The sequence below is a fragment of the Eretmochelys imbricata genome, chromosome 8 (genome assembly GCF_965152235.1).
Source record: "Eretmochelys imbricata isolate rEreImb1 chromosome 8, rEreImb1.hap1, whole genome shotgun sequence".
Taxonomy (NCBI): domain Eukaryota; kingdom Metazoa; phylum Chordata; order Testudines; family Cheloniidae; genus Eretmochelys; species Eretmochelys imbricata.
In genome coordinates this window covers 79,424,879-79,442,600 of record NC_135579.1, presented here as the reverse complement: position 1 = coordinate 79,442,600, position 17,722 = coordinate 79,424,879, and the positions used below count along the sequence as shown (strand labels likewise).

The 17,722-nt window shown below is 44.6% G+C and overlaps 1 protein-coding gene across 6 annotated transcripts in view; it reads right to left on the bottom strand.

The window, feature by feature from the left end:
- Positions 1 to 10,191, bottom strand: part of SSX2IP (SSX family member 2 interacting protein) — a 40,831-nt gene extending 30,640 nt beyond the window's left edge. For all 6 annotated transcript variants that reach the window (XR_013346906.1, XM_077824933.1, XM_077824934.1 and 3 more), the window contains exon 1: positions 10,126 to 10,191. The gene's annotated coding sequence lies outside the window, so the exon portion shown is untranslated. The remainder of the gene's footprint in view (positions 1 to 10,125) is intronic.
- Between the last annotated feature and the right edge of the window lie 7,531 nt (positions 10,192 to 17,722).

The following is a 17,722-nucleotide window of genomic DNA, read 5'->3' as shown; positions in this document are numbered from 1 at the left end:
TAGAAGCCTATTCCCGTATTTAGCTCTCCTTATAGTTAGAATGTTTTTCCTTATAATGAATCTAAATCTCTCTCTTGATGCAGATTAAGCTGATTACTTCTGGTCTACATTAGTGGACATAGAGAACAATTGACCACTGTCCTCTTTATAATAGCCCTTAACACATCTGAAGACTATTACGAGGTACCTCCTCGGCCTTCTTTAAACCTCTCCTCAGAGGTCACCTTTTATCATTTTTGTTGCTCTCCAATTTGTCCACATCTTTCTTAAAGTGTGGCACCCAGAACTGGACACAGTAGTCCAGCTGAAGCCTCACCAGTGCCAAGTACAGTGGGACAATTACCTCCCACGTCTTACACATGACACTCCTGTTAATATACCCCAGAAGGGTATTAGCTTTTTTCAAAACTGCAACATAGTAATTCATATTCAGTTTGTGATTCACTAGAACCTTTCCCTATTTTGGAATATGCTCCTTCCCCCTTGTTGTTAATATGAATTGTGTTGAGAATATGGTCACCATTAATCTTTTTAGTGAAGACTGAAGCAAAATAGATATTAAACACCTCAGCCTTCTTGATATTGTATCATTAGCTCTCCTTCCCCATTAAATAGTGGACCTATACTTCCCTTTGCCTTTCTCTTGTTCCTAATGTAGTTATAGAACGCCAGTGTCAGGAATGTGTTCTTTGTGCATGCTCTGAGCATGCCTGTTCTAAACTCTCCCCCAGAGGGGCTCTTCCTCAGGTCCTTGTTCACATGGGAGGAGGGAGAGAGATCTTGGACAACCTCAGAAAGGCAAGGCACGCCCCCATAACCTGGCTTATACAGGCAGGCAGGGAAGGTCACATCCCCATAAATGGGCAAGGGACCCCCCAGATCTCATATCACAAGGGGGATAGCGGTTCAGACCCCCACAAAAGACAAGCCCTCTCAGAACCTGGCTTCCTGGAGGAACAGATTGTCACACCCCTTTAGGTGGGCTGGGAGTCCCTAGATCATGGCACATACATGGTGGGGGATGTGTGGCTGAAAGGTGTCCCACCCCTATTCTCCCCCAGTGCCTCTGTCATCCACCCCCATGTCCTCCTTTCCAGCGTCCCACTGCTCCCCTCCTCTCCCACTGGTCCCCATCCTCTGATTCCCCAACCCCTTCCCCCCCATTCCCTCCTATTCTTCCACCCCAATCACCCTCTCTACCCACTGAGCATTGCTTGTGTATTTTCCCTTCAAAAAATCAGATTCAGCACCTTCTAAATATTCTGCTGCACTCGGATTACGTTTCTCCAAAATAGAAATACCTCTTTAATAGTGGCATGGTGACTCAGAGGTCCACTGGTGGTTAACTATTCTGTGTCAGCAACTCGTCACACCTGACACGCTCACTACACCTAATACACTGTTGCTATGATATATACCCAAGAAGTGGCATGTAATATCACTGAAAAACTAAAAACTGACTGATCCTGATCATTAATATTCTTGCGTGATATATGTATGAGCTGTGTACAAAGCGTTATGGATGTGTGCTAGATTTACAGTTCTTAAAATGTGTTTGGTAAGCAAGGCATAAACCCAGCCCCCACTAGACAATGGAATGTGTATGTGTGTGTCTGACCAGCCTGGCCATCAGGCAGAGAAAATAAAGGCACATTTACATAAAAAGCAAACAAAGCCATCAACTTAGTGAGTGGGGGAAAGAGCTCTGACTGGGGTCTGAACCTCAAATGATAAGCAACTGAATCAACTGTTGTGTACAATATTACTGTATTATAAAAGTGTATTGAGTGGGGGAGACTTAGGTTGGATGTTAGGAAAAACTTTTTCACTAGGAGGGTGGTGAAGCACTGGACTGGGTTACCTAGGGAGGTAGCAGAATCTCCTTCCTTAGAGGTTTTCAAGGTCAGGCTTGACAAAGCCCTGGCTGGGATGATTTAATTGGGGATAGGTCCTGCTTTGAGCAGGGGGATGGACTAGATGACCTCCTGAGGTCCCTACCAACCCTGATAGTCTATGATTTCATGTCTTTTATGAAACCCTGTGACACACTGGTTATGAATATCACCATATGAGGCATTATGAATACTCACTAATATTATGCTTTAAAGCAGAGGTGGGGAAACTAACACATCTGGCCCACGGGACCGTCCTGCCCAGCCCTTGAGCTTCGGGCCGGGGAGGCAAGCCCCTGGCCCCTCCCCTGCAGCCATGCCGTCGCGCAGGCAATGCTCTGGGTGGCGGGGCTGTGCGCTCCTGCAGCGCAGTGCGGCAGGGTGTCTGGCTCTGGCCGAGCGGCACGGCTGCCAGACATGCTGCTCTGAGCAGCATGGTAAGGTGGCCAGGGGGCTCCGGGGGGCAGTCAGGGGATAGGGGGGTTTGGATAGGCGTGGGAGTCCCGGGGAGCCTGGCAGGGGTGTGGATAGGGGTCGGGGCAGTCAGGGGACAGGGTGGTTGAATAGGGGGTGGGGTCCCGGGGGGGCTGGTTAGGGGAACAGGGTCCGGGGGGGGGGCAGTCAAGGGACAAGGAGCAGGAGAGGTTGGATGGGGCAGAGTTTCGGGGGGGCAGTCAGGGGACAGGGAGGACTGGATAGGCATGGGAGTCCCGGGGGGCCTGTAAGGGGACGGGGGTGTGGATAGGGTCGGGGCAGTCAGGGGACAGGGAGCAGGAGTGGTTGGATGGGGTGGAGGTTCTGAGGGGGGCAGTCAGGGGGTGGGAAGTGGGAGGGGTCGGATGCTGGTGGGGCCAGGCTGTTTGGGGAGGCACAGCCTTCCCTACCTGGCCCTCCATACAGTTTTGCAACCCCAGTGTGGGCCTTGGGCCAGAAAGTTTGCCCACCCCTGCTTTAAAGTCTGTGACCAAATACAAGGAGAATCAGGATTTCCCCCAGACAGGAGAGAAGGGATGTCTACCTGGCTCCAATGTAAGGTAAGCATTACAGAATCAAAACAATAGAAGCCCCATTTACATACAAATCAACAGAGGGATGGGAAGTCCACAGGAAGGGAAGAACAGCAAGAGGTCAATGAACTTTAAGAGAGATACTTGTCAAAGGTTTGCTGGATTATAAGGCGAGGAGCAGAGAACTCCTAATTTATCTTTCGCCTACGAAAACAAGGGAAACCAGCACCTCATACTTCTGTGGAAAGTCCTGACTGAGAGAAAGTTAGCCGTAGCTGGAAAGAAGAAAGATGGGTAAGAAATCCTGAACAGAGACTGTAGCTTGTTAAGTTATGTATGAGCCATTAGAAAATTTATTTTTAATTTTATCTGCTTATAACCATTTTCATCTTCACCCCTGCACTTGAACTCACTTAAAACCTCTTTTTGATTAAACAAACTTATTTTACTTTTAATCTAAACCAACCTAGTGCTATATTTGAATTGACGTGATTGTTAGCACCAGTTAAAGTAACAAGCTGGGCTTTTCTCTCTTTACAGGAGCAATGAACCTTATAGCGTCTCTGAATGTTCCAGGAGCAGGCTGGACAATTTAGGACAGAGAGTTTGAGGGAAATTTGGAAGCCTGTTGTGGTCATCCTGCAACTAGTAGCCAAAGCTGGTGGGGCTGCTGTGCTGTAGGCAGGCTGCTGAGGTCGGAGTGCTGAACCAGGGCTGCACAGCACACAGATGCTTAAGGAATCGCATACCTGTTTGCTGGCGGTTGGTGTCTGGGCTGTGAGCCACAGCAGGAGAGCATTTAAGGCACCCAGGGTTACAGGGCAGGCAGTAACACAACCTCTCACTGGTCTGGGTTGAACCCCAAAATGTCAAAGACACATTGGAGATGTGCCCATTTTTTCTTTTTCTTTGACAAACAATTCATAAAACTATTTCTTGTTTGTTTGCTAATGCATTCCTAACAAAATATTAGGAACCATTAGAAAAGGGATAGATAAAAAGATAGTAAATATCATAATGCCACTATATAAATCCCTGGTATGCCCACACCTTGAATACTGCATGCAGTTCTGGTTGCCCAATCTCAAAAAAGATCTATTAGAACTGAAAAAGGTAGAGAAGGCAACAAAAATGATTAAGGGTATGGAACAGCTTTATGAGGAGAGATTACAAAGATTGGGACTTTTCAGCTTGGAAAAGAGACAACCGAGGGGCAATATGAGAGATCTATAAAATCATGAACGGTGTAGAGAAAGTGAATAAGGAAGTGTTATTTACTCCTTTACATAACACAAGAGCCAGAGATCACCCAATGAAATTAATAGGCAGAAGGTTTAAAACAAACAAAAAGAAGTACTTCTTCACTCAACACTCAGTCAACCTGTGGAACTCGTTGCCGGGGCATGTTGTGAAGGCCAAAAGTGTAAGTGGGTTCAAAAAAAGAATTATCAGTTCATGGAGCATCAATGGCCATTAGCCAAGATGGTCAGGGACACAATCCCACACTCTGTGTGTCTCTAGCCTCTAAATGCCAGAAGCTGGGTGTGGACAACAGATGGATTACTCGATAAATTGCTCTGTTCTGTTCATTTCCTCTGAAGCATCTGGCATTGGCCACCATCGGAAGACTGGATACTGGGCTAACTGAACTATTAGTCTGACCCAATATGGCCATTCTTATGTTCTTATATACAATAATGATTTAAAATGCAAATCAGATCTAGTCATAAATTAGTTTTAGGAGTTCAATTTGTGGCACAATTTAAAATTATATATAGTAGCTAGATTACAGGGCTCACCATATACAACATACAATGCTAGTTGTCTGAAGCACACAGATTTTGAATGTAAAGTTTGAACTTATGTAGACTGCTACTCCTACTCAATTGAGTTTTCAGAACTAGTTCAGGCAAACTAGTGTCAGAACATAATAGTTTTTCATAGTACCGCAATGTAATCACATTACACCATCTGGCTGCTCAACACCAGATGGGCAGTTTCAGAAAAGTAAAATAAAATATAAAGTTGTCCAGAAAATTCCTCTCCAAAATTAGTTCTCTTCCCTCTCAGAAAGTTTTAATTTTTCCTGATGTCAGAACTACTCTACAAAAAGAAAATACTTGTTGGCTGGTTGAAGTTGAGTATCACAAATACTCCCCAAATATTTTAGTCACTACATTTTGCAGAATGCAGGTATGTTGCAACTTGTAAGCTGCCTCACAGAAAATACACAGAAAGCTGTTCATAAGACAGAACAAACAAAAAAGATATATGGTAACATTTACTTAAAATACAACACTATTACTTGCCCTAAGATTAAATTCCAAAAGGAGATGTAAAGCTGCTTAAAGCTTTTACATTTGCCTAGTAATCCCCTCCACAGATGGCTATTATCCAGATGAAACAAACATATCAGCCTATGGAAATTTAGGGCACACAGAAGTAATTAAATTACAACTTTATGCCTATCTATAAAAATGTCATAAGAAACTTGCTTTATTTTTTTGAAAATCCAAGTGTCCCCACCCTTGAAATTTGACAGTTGATCATTATTTTACTGCAGATTTTAATAATCTAATTTGCAATTAGTGATATAAATACTTTTAAAATAGAGTTGTCTATTTTCATTATAGTTATAATAAAAAGTTACTATTGGATAGTCAAAAATGAACCCCAGAAATTCATAAACCCTAGTTCACTAGTTTGTAACTATTTAACCTAGTTTAGTGCTGTCAGTTATATTAATCATAGAAAAATGCATGGGTCATATTTTGCCAACATTTTTCTACATTCAGAGTTTTTAATTAAGGAGTTTTATGTGTCCGTCTAAGCTATTCAAACTTATCAAAGTTAATTTGAAAAAAGCAAATCACAAATTTTTCAGCCTGCAGTACTGTAGTATTCACTCAATGCATCTGTATATTATGGTTTTGCGAGACAGCCCCATTTTGGAGTTTGGGTACTCATACCAAATGCCACTATATAAACCCATGGTATGCCCACACCTTGAATACTGCATGCAGTTCTGGTCACCCCATCTCAAAAAAAGATCTGCTAGAATTGGAAAAAGTACAGAGAAGGGCACCAGAAATGATTAGGGGGTTTAGAACAGCTCCCATATGAGAAGAGATTAACAAGGCTGGGACTGCTCAGCTCAGAAAGAGAGACGATGGGAGGGGAATATGAGAGAGGTCTATAAAACCATGAATGATGTGGATAAAGTGAATAGAGAAGTGTTATTCACCCCTTCACATAATACAAGAACCAGGGGTCACCCAATGAAATTAACAGGCAGCAGCTTTAAAATAAGCATAAGGAAGTACTTCAAACAACACACAGTCAACCTGTGGAACTCATTGCCAGGAGAAGCTGTGAAGGCCAAAACTGTAAGTCGGTTCAAAAAAAAGAATCTGATCAATTCATGGCATATAAGGCCATCAGTGGCTATTAGCCAAGAAGATCAGGAACCCATACTCTGGGTATCACTAAACCTCTGACTGCTAGAAGCTGGAACTAGATGTCAAGGGATGGATCACTCGATAAATTGCGATGTTCTGTTCATTCCCTCTGAAGCACTTGGCCACGGCCAGAAGACAGGATACTGGACTAGATGGACCATTGGTCTGATCCAGTAGGTTCATTCTTATGTTCTTATTTTGCATTTCTCAATTTCATTTACATTTTAAAACGACTTGCAATTTAACAAGTAAAATGTTTATTTGAAGTTGACCAGCTATACACCTACAATCACACAGAAACACACACACTTACATCTGGTAAAAGTTACTCATATGCCTGAATGTTAGACAATTGCTCCTTCACGTTCCTAGCTCCTTACACCAGGAAGTTAAAACAACATTAAATGCTGAGCTGCAAAGTTACCCCCACATCCACCTTCACCAAGTACATTCAGTACTCTTTTCATACAGCATCATCTACTATTGCAAGATTCAACCATGCCTTCTACCTTTATAGATGACTGATCTTTTCTTTTCATTCAGCCACTGGGGAAATAGTCCATCAAGCTCCCAAATCCCCGTCCTGACTTGAACATACCCATTTCACCTCCACATTAGTACCCCTCTACTATGAGAGCATTACCATCTTCCTATTAGGCATCTCTTTCTGGCCCTATTAGGCAGCCCTTGCTCACCATTTTAGCATTTTTAATAGCTTACAATGGGCTTTATGGTATTGAATCTGATATGATATATTTAGTCAGTCAATCTTCTCTTCTTTTACCTCATCCTCAATGCTGAATTTGACCATGACAAAAATCCAGCCTATCTATAAATCCAGCCTATAAGTATTTTGTGGAGATCTTGGGTACCCAATTCTTCTTGTTTCTCTGTATTCAAAACACCTACTACATGCGACTAGCATAAAACATTCCTCTTCCACTAAACCTCACTTTAACAATCCCCAAGGTTTTAGCACTGGTACTTTTCCATTTAGTCCCCAAACACTCCCTGAGCCTTCTTTCTGAATTCAACTTTTTAAAACTTTTTTTTTTTTTTGCTTTTCCTTTTAATTTTGTTTGCAGATAAGATATTTTCCCACCTACCAAGGTCTTTCTATTTTCCAGCTCAAGTTCTACTCACTTCAAATACGAGGGGTCTGTCTCTTGCTCCCCCGTTTCTCCATCTCTCCAGCGTGGAAAAAAATCCTGCTTCCATGCTACTCCTTCTCATTTGATGATGGCTTCAAATGGAATCAAGTCCCAAAGTCTCAAAACCACTTTTCCTCCAGGTTTACTACTAAGAAACTGTCATCTAATAAAGTCAAATCCTACTTCATGGACCTCCCATTCTATTCATATCCAAACCATTCCCCTGAAACTTGAGCAAGGTGTCCATCATACCTACAGGAAGGACATACTGGATGCTACAAAGTTACTTATATTTGCATGCTAGCCTGGTAACTGTGAAGTGCTCTGTATGACTAAAGATATACAAAAATAGATAATATTAAAATGGTCTTGCATTGTAATTTGATCTTAAACAATTTCCTTTGTATCTTGCTACAAGATAGGAAAATCCTGATCAACAATGATTATTTTTTAAAAGCAAAGCAAGGGTCAAGATAATGCAATATAAACACCATGGCCTCTTACCTCCTACAACTCCTGATTTCAAGTGTTAAACCAATTTAGCAGCAAAACCCAGAATAATTTTGAAAATTCACAGCACGCTTAAAACAGATGTAAGACCTTCACCAGCCTAGAAGCATCTGCTACGTTCAGCTTCACACAAATCAACAGTATGTTGGGCCTGATAGCAGGGGTCCAGCTAGCAACCTGAAAACTGTACACAGACTGGATAATCCAGTACAGCGTCTTCCCTACAGATCACCCTGAATCTGACAGGGTGTGCACATCAGGATTTACAAGATTGTCACTGACAGTTGATGTAGTTAGAGTCCTAAAGCATCAACAAAATGTTGCCCCAGAGAAATTGGACACTATGGAATATAACTTTACCACTCCACCCTGCTTCCAAACATGACTGACAGAGAGGCATACAGAGGTTGGGAACATAGTACTTAGTTATAAAGCTTGGAACAGCAAGGAAAACCCACAATACAAATAACATTCACACACCACTTACCAGCCTCCCTCCTAGCCACCCCTCAGCTTAAAAAAATAAAAGAGACAAGAACAGATGCTACACTGGCACCTTCAGTGCTACTGCTAGGAGGTTATGCTGTTCAGTCATCCACACAGACATTAGCCTAATTCCCTAAAGCAATTACAATACTGTGTTTGCAGACAATTTGCAGGGCCCTCCCTAACACAAACTATGTGCACCCAAATGCCTGCAAACTCTCCCCATATGCGTGTCCACTACATGTGCATTCCCCGCTGCCAGGAGTACACGCATCCCCCCCACTTGCAAACTCCCCCCCCCAATATGCACACATCCCCACCGTAAGCGAACTCCCCTCCCCCTGTGCACACATATCCCCCACAAGCTGCCACCACATACTAACTCCCCCTACCATCTGCAATTCCCCCATGAGTTCAAGTGCCTCCCCCGCATCACTTGCGAATTCCGTGTGTGAATGCACGTCCCCACCACCACCTGCAATCTCCCCCCGTGTATGTACAGGCATCCCTCAGCCGCCACCACCTGCAATCTCCCCCCATGTATGTACAGGCATCCCTCAGCCGCCACCACCTGCAATCTCCCTCCGTGTATGTACAGGCATCCCTCAGCCGCCACCACCTGCAATCTCCCCCCGTGTATGTACAGGCATCCCTCAGCCGCCACCACCTGCAATCTCCCCCCTGTGTACACAGGCGCATCCTCCCAACCCCCACCACCTGCAATCTCCCCCATGTACACAAGCATGTCCCCCCAGCTGCCCACCACCTACTAACTCCCCCCAAGTATACACACGTTTTCCTCCCAGTTTCTCCACCCCTACCTATGGTCTACAAACACCACCCATGGTTTGGGCACAGGCGCCTCCCCCTACCTCCAAACTCCCCTCCCCAGTATGTGCATGCTTGGGTGCCGCCCCCCCACAAACTCCTCATCCCCCACAACGTGTGCAAACAAACACCTCCTCCCACTGCCTACCAACTCCCTCCATGTGTGCATGAGAGGTCCCCCCCTGCTACCTGGAAAAACTCCCCCCTCCTGAGCATACAAGATCCCCCCCCGCCCTGTGTGTGAACAAGCATCCCCTCAGCTCAGCCATTTGCACACGGAGAGTCCCCCTCCAGGAGGGGGACTAGACTCTCCGGGAATTAATCTTTAATTAAAGATTATGTCACGCGCTGAAATCTCCAGGGATACATCCAACCAAACCCGGCAACCGGCTGGTGTGTGCAAGAGCGCCCCCACCTGCAAACCCCCCCACCCCCGCGAGGCACAAGTGCTGGAACCAGGGGCCCTGCCACAGGCACCCCCGGGCTGGAAGGGGTGTCCGTCAGATACAGCAGTCACAGGCTGGCTCACTCGCTCTCAGCACCCCCCCCCGTACAAATCGTTCCAGCAGCCCAGCCTGTGCGCGCAGGAGCATCTCCCCCCCCCCCCCCAAGGCCCCCCGCCATTGGCCAACTCCCCCGGTGTGTGCGCGAGCGTCCCCCGCGTCGGCAAACGCTCCCCGCCTGCAGCCCCCGGCCGGCCGGCCCCGCTGGAGCCACAGGCAGCCCAACGGCCCCAGGCAACGGCCCCAGCGTCTCAGCCCGAGCAGCCACGGCCGGGAGCGGGCTCACTCACCCGCATGGCACCACCTGCTGCTGCCGGGGGGGGGGCTGACTCCCGAGCGAGCCCAGCCGCCGCCGCCGCCGCTACGCGCCGCAGCCCGGGCCCCGCAGGGTTAATCGCCCCACCCCCCTCCCCGACGCGGCGCTGCTCCCATTGGCCGGGCTGTTGCTAGGAGACCTGCAACAAGGGCCTGCGCCGGCCCAGTGGGCCGAGTCCTCAGCCGCGGCACCCACATCCGCCGCCGCCGCCCGAGGGGCCCTCCCGCCCAGCGCGGCTGCCCGGGCCCCGCCTGTGACCCGCCCGGCGAGGGAGGGGGCTGCGCGCCGGGCAGAGGCCATTCAGCCTGCCTGGCTCGTGAGGCCGGGGCTGCGCGCCGCACGCCTGCCTGAGCTCCGGGGGCGGGCGGTCCCCTGTGGGCGTCGGGCCCTGCCTGAGCCCGCGCTGTGCTGGGGGAGGTGCCCAGCCCGGCCCTAAAGGCTCTGTCTGCAGCCTGCGCCAGGGCGGGCTTTGGCCTGCTCCCTGCAGGCGGCCCGCAGCCCCAGGATAAACAGTAGCAGCGCTTGGGCCCCAGAGGTGCCTGGCGCTGTCAGGCACCTGTAGGCTGAGCAGATATCCTGATTTTATAGGGACAGTCCTGATTTTGGGTCTTTTTCTTATATGGTCTCCTACTACGCCCCACCCAAATTTTTCACATTTGCTGACTGGTCACCCTAGGCACATGTGAACTAAGGCGGGCCGCAGACTGTCTCTGTCCCTCGGGTTAGCTCTCATCCAGCCTGTGTGGTGGGTACAGAAGCCCGGGACCCACCCAGCCGTACTGTAGAGCCTGTGTAGCCAAAACATGTAGGTCCTAGGTGTGCGTGTGGGGGGTGAGTGTGGGAGCGAAGGAGGCTGGGAACAGCCCAGCCTCTGTGCTGGAAAGGGGAGGGGGAGGTGCTGACCTTTTCCAGGAAAGCGCAGTGGGGCTGTGGAAAGGTGCTGGTCTCCCTGCTTGTGGCTGAAAGGTGTACTGAGAAGTGTTGCTTTTCCGGCCCCAAGGGAGGTTTGTGTTATATGCCTGAAAGAATAGTCCTGTTTGGGGGAGGGGAAGGAGAGCAGCATGCTAGTGTTAATATGTGCAGACTTGCATGAAAACTAACATCCTTATTATGTATATATGTCAGATCTCATTTAGGCAAAGAACAAGAAATATTGTACAACACTCTCACATGGTGTGTATAGTCACGGCTCAGACAAGGATGAAACCTGAAAAATACAGGCAAACATTAAGAAAAGAAAAGGAGTACTTGTGGCACCTTAGAGACTAACCAATTTGCCACAAGTACTCCTTTTCTTTTTGCGAATACAGACTAACACGGCTGTTACTCTGAAACTAATAAAATATAGAATCAGTGAGCACAAAGACGGGGGGTGACAAAGTATAGTAAAGTTATAGAGAAGAAACCCAGGGCTGGACGGGACCTTGGCAAGGTCATTTAGTCCATTTGCCTGTGCTGAGGCAGGAACAAGTAAACCTAGACCAGCTCTGACAGGTATTTTTTTAACCTTTTCTTTAAAAACTCCAATGATGGAGATTTTACAGCCTTTGCAAGCCTATGCCTCTGTTTAACAGAGGTGCCATTTTAGATTTTGATAGGGGAGGGCAACTTTAACTGTGATTCCAGAGGCTACTAAAGCAACTAAAAACTCTACTTATTTTGCAGACAATAACTTAGAAATTAGCTGACTATACATACGTGTGTATATATCTATATATATATCTATATATATATATAATCCTAACATGTTCTTACATCTTGTGTCATGACACTGGTTAGGCTGAAAATGTTAAAGTGCATACTGGGTCAGACCAATGGTCCATCTAGCCCAGTGTCCTGTCTTCCAACAGTGGCCCATGCCAAGTGCTTTAGAGGGAATGAACAGTGCAGGTAATCATCAACTGATCCATCCTTTGTCATCCATTCCCAGCTTCTGCAAACAGAGGCTAGGGACACAATACTATAATATGAATAATACAAATCATGACAATAATCGTTGACTTTATGGACTCTATGGCTGCAATTTTTGTTCTTTGTCCTGGAATTGGACTGGATACAGGTGAAACCCTAAGAATTTGAGGCATAAACACATTTGATACTTGTATGACACTCATTCCTTCTTTTTCTTAAACTCAGAACAAAAAATTACAAAACAAAATGGTTTTCAGTTAAAATATAAAATTTCACAGCAGCCATTGCTATACAGCCCAGCCTGGGGCAGAACCTGCCACCCCTTGGGGTTAAGTGATCTGACCTCTGTGCTGCTTTACATCTTGTCAACCATGACATCCTTCCCAATCGCTTGGAACGATTTGCTGGAGTCTTAGAGAACTGGCCTTTTTGGTTTTGTTCCTATCTGAGTCCTGTTGGTTTTTTTGTTTGTTTTTTGCAGCATACAGCAGAGAGGGAGAGGCTGTTTCAGTGGATAGGGAGCAAACTCTCAGAGACCTGGGTTCTACTTCCCCCTGGACCTCCTGTGTGATGTCAGGCCAGTGCCTTAGGGACAGAGTTTTAAACGTTTTCAGGCACCCAAAGATGCAGCTAGGTATCTAGTGGGTTTTACAATGCAGTTAGCCTTCTAGGCACTTTTGAAAATCCCACTAGGTGTCTAGATACCTTTGAAAATCTGGCTGTTAGTCTGCGTGTGCCTCAGTGCTCCCATCTGTACACTGGGAATACCAGCGCTGCTCTACTTCAGAGGAGCTGTGAGGAGAAATAGGTTAGACATTGTGAGGTGCTCAGATACTACGGTGATGGGGCCACGTAAGTACCACAGATAGCGTGGGAGCTTCTCTATACCACTGCTAGCTCTTCCCTGGGTTTTGGCCCATTTTCACCTACCGCCCTCACATCTTCCTCTTTTCTGAATTAAACCTGGACTCTGAGGGCTTGGCTGTATTTCTTCTGAGTCCCCTGCATTCAGTTTTTACTTCCAGATCCTTAATTTAATTTCCAGCCCTTTCTTAATCACCCTGCCTCTGTTTGTAAACTCTGTTATGAAACTCAGGGGAGGCTCCAGCCCCCCCTAAATGGTGCCCCTGCTGCTTAACTATCCTTATAGTTTTTCCTAATATCTAATCCAGTGGTTCCCAACCTTTCTTGTGGGAATAGCATATTGCTATTCCCAGAAGACTGTGGCAGGCGCCAAACACCCCGCCGCTGAAATGCTGCCGCCAAAAAGCAGCAGCAGGAAGAAGCATCACCGCCAAAATGCTGCCAAGAAATGGCAACGCTTCTCGACAGCATTTCGGTGGTGGGGTGTCCTGTGGACGCACAAAAAATGCTCTGGCCGGCGCCATGGCGCCCCTGGGCACCACGTTGCAGACCCCTGATCTAACCTAAATTTCCCTTGCTGCAGATTAATCTGATTATATCTTGTCCTACCTTTAGTGGACAGAGAGAACAATTGATCACTATCCTCTTTATAATGCCCCTTAATGTATTTGGGACTTATTAGTTTCTCCCTTCAGTCTTCTTTTCTCAAGATTAAACATTCCTGTTTTGTTTTGTTTTTTTTTCCAAAGCTTTCTCTTAGGTCATGCTTTCTAAGCCTTTTATCATTTTTGTTGCTCTCCTCTGGACTTTCCAATTTGTCCACATCTTTCTTAAAGTGTGACACCCAGAACTGGGCACGGTATTCCAGCTGAGGTCTCACCAGTGCCAAGTACAGTGAGACACTTGTATCCCATGTCTTACATATGACATGCCTGTTAATACACCACAAAAGGATATTAGCCTTTTTCACAACTGCAACATGTTGTTGACTCATCTTCAGTTTGTGATCCACTATAACCTGCCAATTCTTTTCAGCAGTACTACCGCCTACCCCGTTATTCCCCAAAATATATCACATTTACATCTTTCCCTTGCCCCCACCCCCCCCATTAGACCTGTAAACCTGTCAAAGAAGGAAATTAGGTTGGTTTGGGTTGATTTTTTTCTTGACAAATCCAGAATCAATACAATAGGAGAGAGTTCAAATCCAAGAAACTTTTTCTACTTCTATGTAATATCATGAAATTCTATGCTACCATTACTTTGGAGGGCCACATATGGCTAACAAACTGTTCTTTGTCCACTCCTGACCTAAAAGGAACCCTCAAGTAGTGATTGACCCAAATTTTTATCTTCTTTAACTCTATACTAATCTGATGTAATACTCAACAAATTTAATTTTTTTTTTATCTACACTTCTGTTTTGTGAGTATAACAGTGATAGCTATCCTCATGTCTCTTACAGAGCTGTTTTAGCGGTTGGATATAAAAACAGGCTTTCCCAAATTTGATCATTGGTCCATCTAGTCTAGTATGCTGCTTCCAACTGGGACTCATACCTAATATGTCAGAAGAAGCTGTAACTTACCTAAAATTTATCTTGCCAGTTGTGCAGTGCAGTACAAAGCAGAGAAAGGCATTCCTTCCAGGTTTCATTTATTGTCTTGTATCCTAATGCACGTTTTAGTTACCTTTGTTGTCATTGCTTGCAAATCTAAAAATGCTACTGATAATTATAAAACCCAGCCCACAGTATCTGACTTGAGGACCTCCTAATTAATCTATCAAAAGTATTTTTAAGATAATTATTTTGATATCTAAGAACACTGAATTCTGCAGGTCATGTGTATTAAGTAATATCTTAGTTTATTTATACTAAATTTGCTGACCTTTATCTGAAGTCTCGTTGTCCTCATATTTTTGAGCAAAGTAAACAAGAGGAACTAATCAGTTTTTACTATGCCCTTTATCATTTTAAATACTTAATTTACCTTTTCTTAAGCTCTTTCAGGCAAACATCTTAATTTTGAGTTATTCTTAAACTTTGTCTTTGGCAATTTAAATCTTCTATCCTTAAACAATACCTACTGTGTTCAGGACTCCCTTTACGGCTTTTGGAGAATGTATTTCTGTCAAAGGATCCAGCACAAATAGTCACGGACTCAAAAAAAATCAAATAAATAAATAAAGGGATAGGTTGACGGGGAGGAGTCTAACCAATTAGTCAAAAGCTAGCGTACAAGAGGTGGGTACAAGAGGAGTCAATTTTGAGAGGAAAAAATAGGCTTAATATATGGTGTATAGGATTGATCATACCACTAGGAAAACTTTGGTACCAAAGATGTGAAAGCGACAGCATAAAATAGAATTGAAAAGATTAACACTGAGTAGCTTATACTTCTTATACACAATGTCCTTTTACAAGTCTGTATATTAGGGTTATTCTCCCAGTCTGGCAAACACTGGTTCTTTTCCTGAAGGCGGCAACATGCTTCTTTTATACACCAGCTGTTTATACACCAGCATTTTCAGCAACAATCTGCACAACATGGGAGATTATTTATTCAGAGAGGGCAGGCTCCACAGTCAGGAAGGAAGGAATCCCTGAAGAAAATGAGTCGTCTTAGTTTTCCTGCTGCAGATTTTGCTGTACTACACTCTATCACATCTGTTTGGAGTCCCTTTTTAGTTCAATAAAGCATACCCAAATATCAGTTGGAGAATGGCAAAACCATGGATAAGGTCAAGATCAGCTTTACAAAATTGTCATGAAAACGTAAGTCTCCCAGACACAAAATTTGCCCATTATCATCAAGATGGAAAGCTCAAGATATTTTTCTTGTTTGTCAAAGAATAATTATTTGCTCCACACAAGTGGACTAGTATAATTTTGCAAGGTTAGTAAATGGAGTTAATTTTTGCCAGGGAGAAAGCATAACCCTGATTTTGTGTAGATCTTGCAGAAATACTGACACTGTCGTAGATGTTCTTTAAAAAAACATACATACACTTTTTAAAAGGTGTTTGGAACCTGTCCATCATTCCTCCTAATACAGAAAGACATGCCTTAATGAATCAGATGCACTGTAAAGACTTTGGACTTCATACTACAGAGTCTTTATTTGCTGCAGATGTGATTGATTTTAGCTTCCTCCAAAGCAGGATTGTACAGAGTACATATATTAATGACAGTGGCAAGATAGATGACTGACTTTGTGCATTGGGGAGGATTATGCTCCTGTATCTTTAAGAGATACCACACATGCTGGTGCTGAATTCTGGTATTCTATTTGATCTTAGCAGCTGTTCCTAAAGGATGTTATTCAGAAGAGAGCTCCCCAAGCGCTTTGCTGTGGATCGTGTGGTTTTTTTTCTTTTAAATAGACTGTGAGGAAGGAGCAGAAATCTTTTGGGAAAGCTCTTGGGCAAGAAATAGAGAGAATTATATTTTATCTCATGGAAAATTATGTATAGATAAAGTGTATTAATTTATAAAGGATCAAATCAGTTTGACAGTCTTCATGAAACCTCATTGAGAACAATTAAAATATACTGAGCCTCTTGGCATTAAGAAATGGGATGATATAGTTAGGAATTTGTGGGGGGATGGGATTGTCTCACTGGAAATGTCTGTTGTCATAGGATACATTGGAGGTACACATCTGATACTTCTTGTCCTTTAGCAAGTAAACATATACATTTCCCATAATGCATACTATCTCTGAATTTAATCTACGTATGATGAAAAAAATCATAAACAGTTTAATGGAGTTTTTCTCTGTACTTTCATCTAATTGCAAGAACTATTTGGAGACTAAGCTTTTATTTATAATTCAGTAGTACATGAAAAAGTTCTTGGGTTAATTCCTTGTGATTTCTCCATTACCCTGTGACTTCCTTGGTAAAGTTAACTTTGATTTATTTTAATTCTGATTTATTAGAAAGGTCGATACAAAGGATGATTAAAGTCATTCAAAGTTCTGTTGTTGTTTTGGGTTTTTTTCCCCTGTATTTTCCTTCACATCCTGGTGTAAGAAAGGGGGTTAAGAAATCGAACAATAAATATTAAAAAGTGAGGAAAGCTCTTGATATTTTGGGAAATGGGGAGGAAGAAGTACATCTTAAAAAAAACTTAAGATAGTATTAAATTGTTATATAGATAAGGGGGTCAAGATTCTTCTTGTTCTTATAAGTTTACATTCAAGAAATGCTCACTTTCAAGATGAATACATTTTCTTTAGTTTTATCCTTCTCCCTTATAAATCAGTAGGGCTGATGAACGACATGTTGACTGACAGAACAAGCTCATTAAAATGTCTGATCCTGTCATGCAATAGGCCACAGTGGTTCTCAAACGTATTTGATCGTGCCCCCCTTCTTTGTGGCTGTAGTAGTTTAGCCCCATTCCCTCTCCCCCCTTCCCCGGCACATGGCCAGCAACCACCGCTCTCCAGCACAAAACAATAGGCAGAAGGCAGAGAGTGGCCGCTGCCTCTGAAGGCAGAGCAGAGAGTGGCCGCTGCTGGCCAAGCACCCAGCTCTGAAGGCAGCACCGCTGTCAGCAACAGTGGAGAAGTCAGAGTGGCATGGTATAGCGTTGCCACCCTTACTTCTCCTCTGCTGCTGGCAGTGGCGCTGTCTTCAGAGCTGGGCAGCTGGAGAGAGGCAGCTGTTCTCTGGCCATCCAGCTCTGAATGTGTGCAGTCAGTTTTTTCTCCTACAGCTTCTCATGCCTCCCCCTCTCCCAGATACATTCTGCGCACCGTGCAATTTGAGAACCTCTGCATTAGGGTACT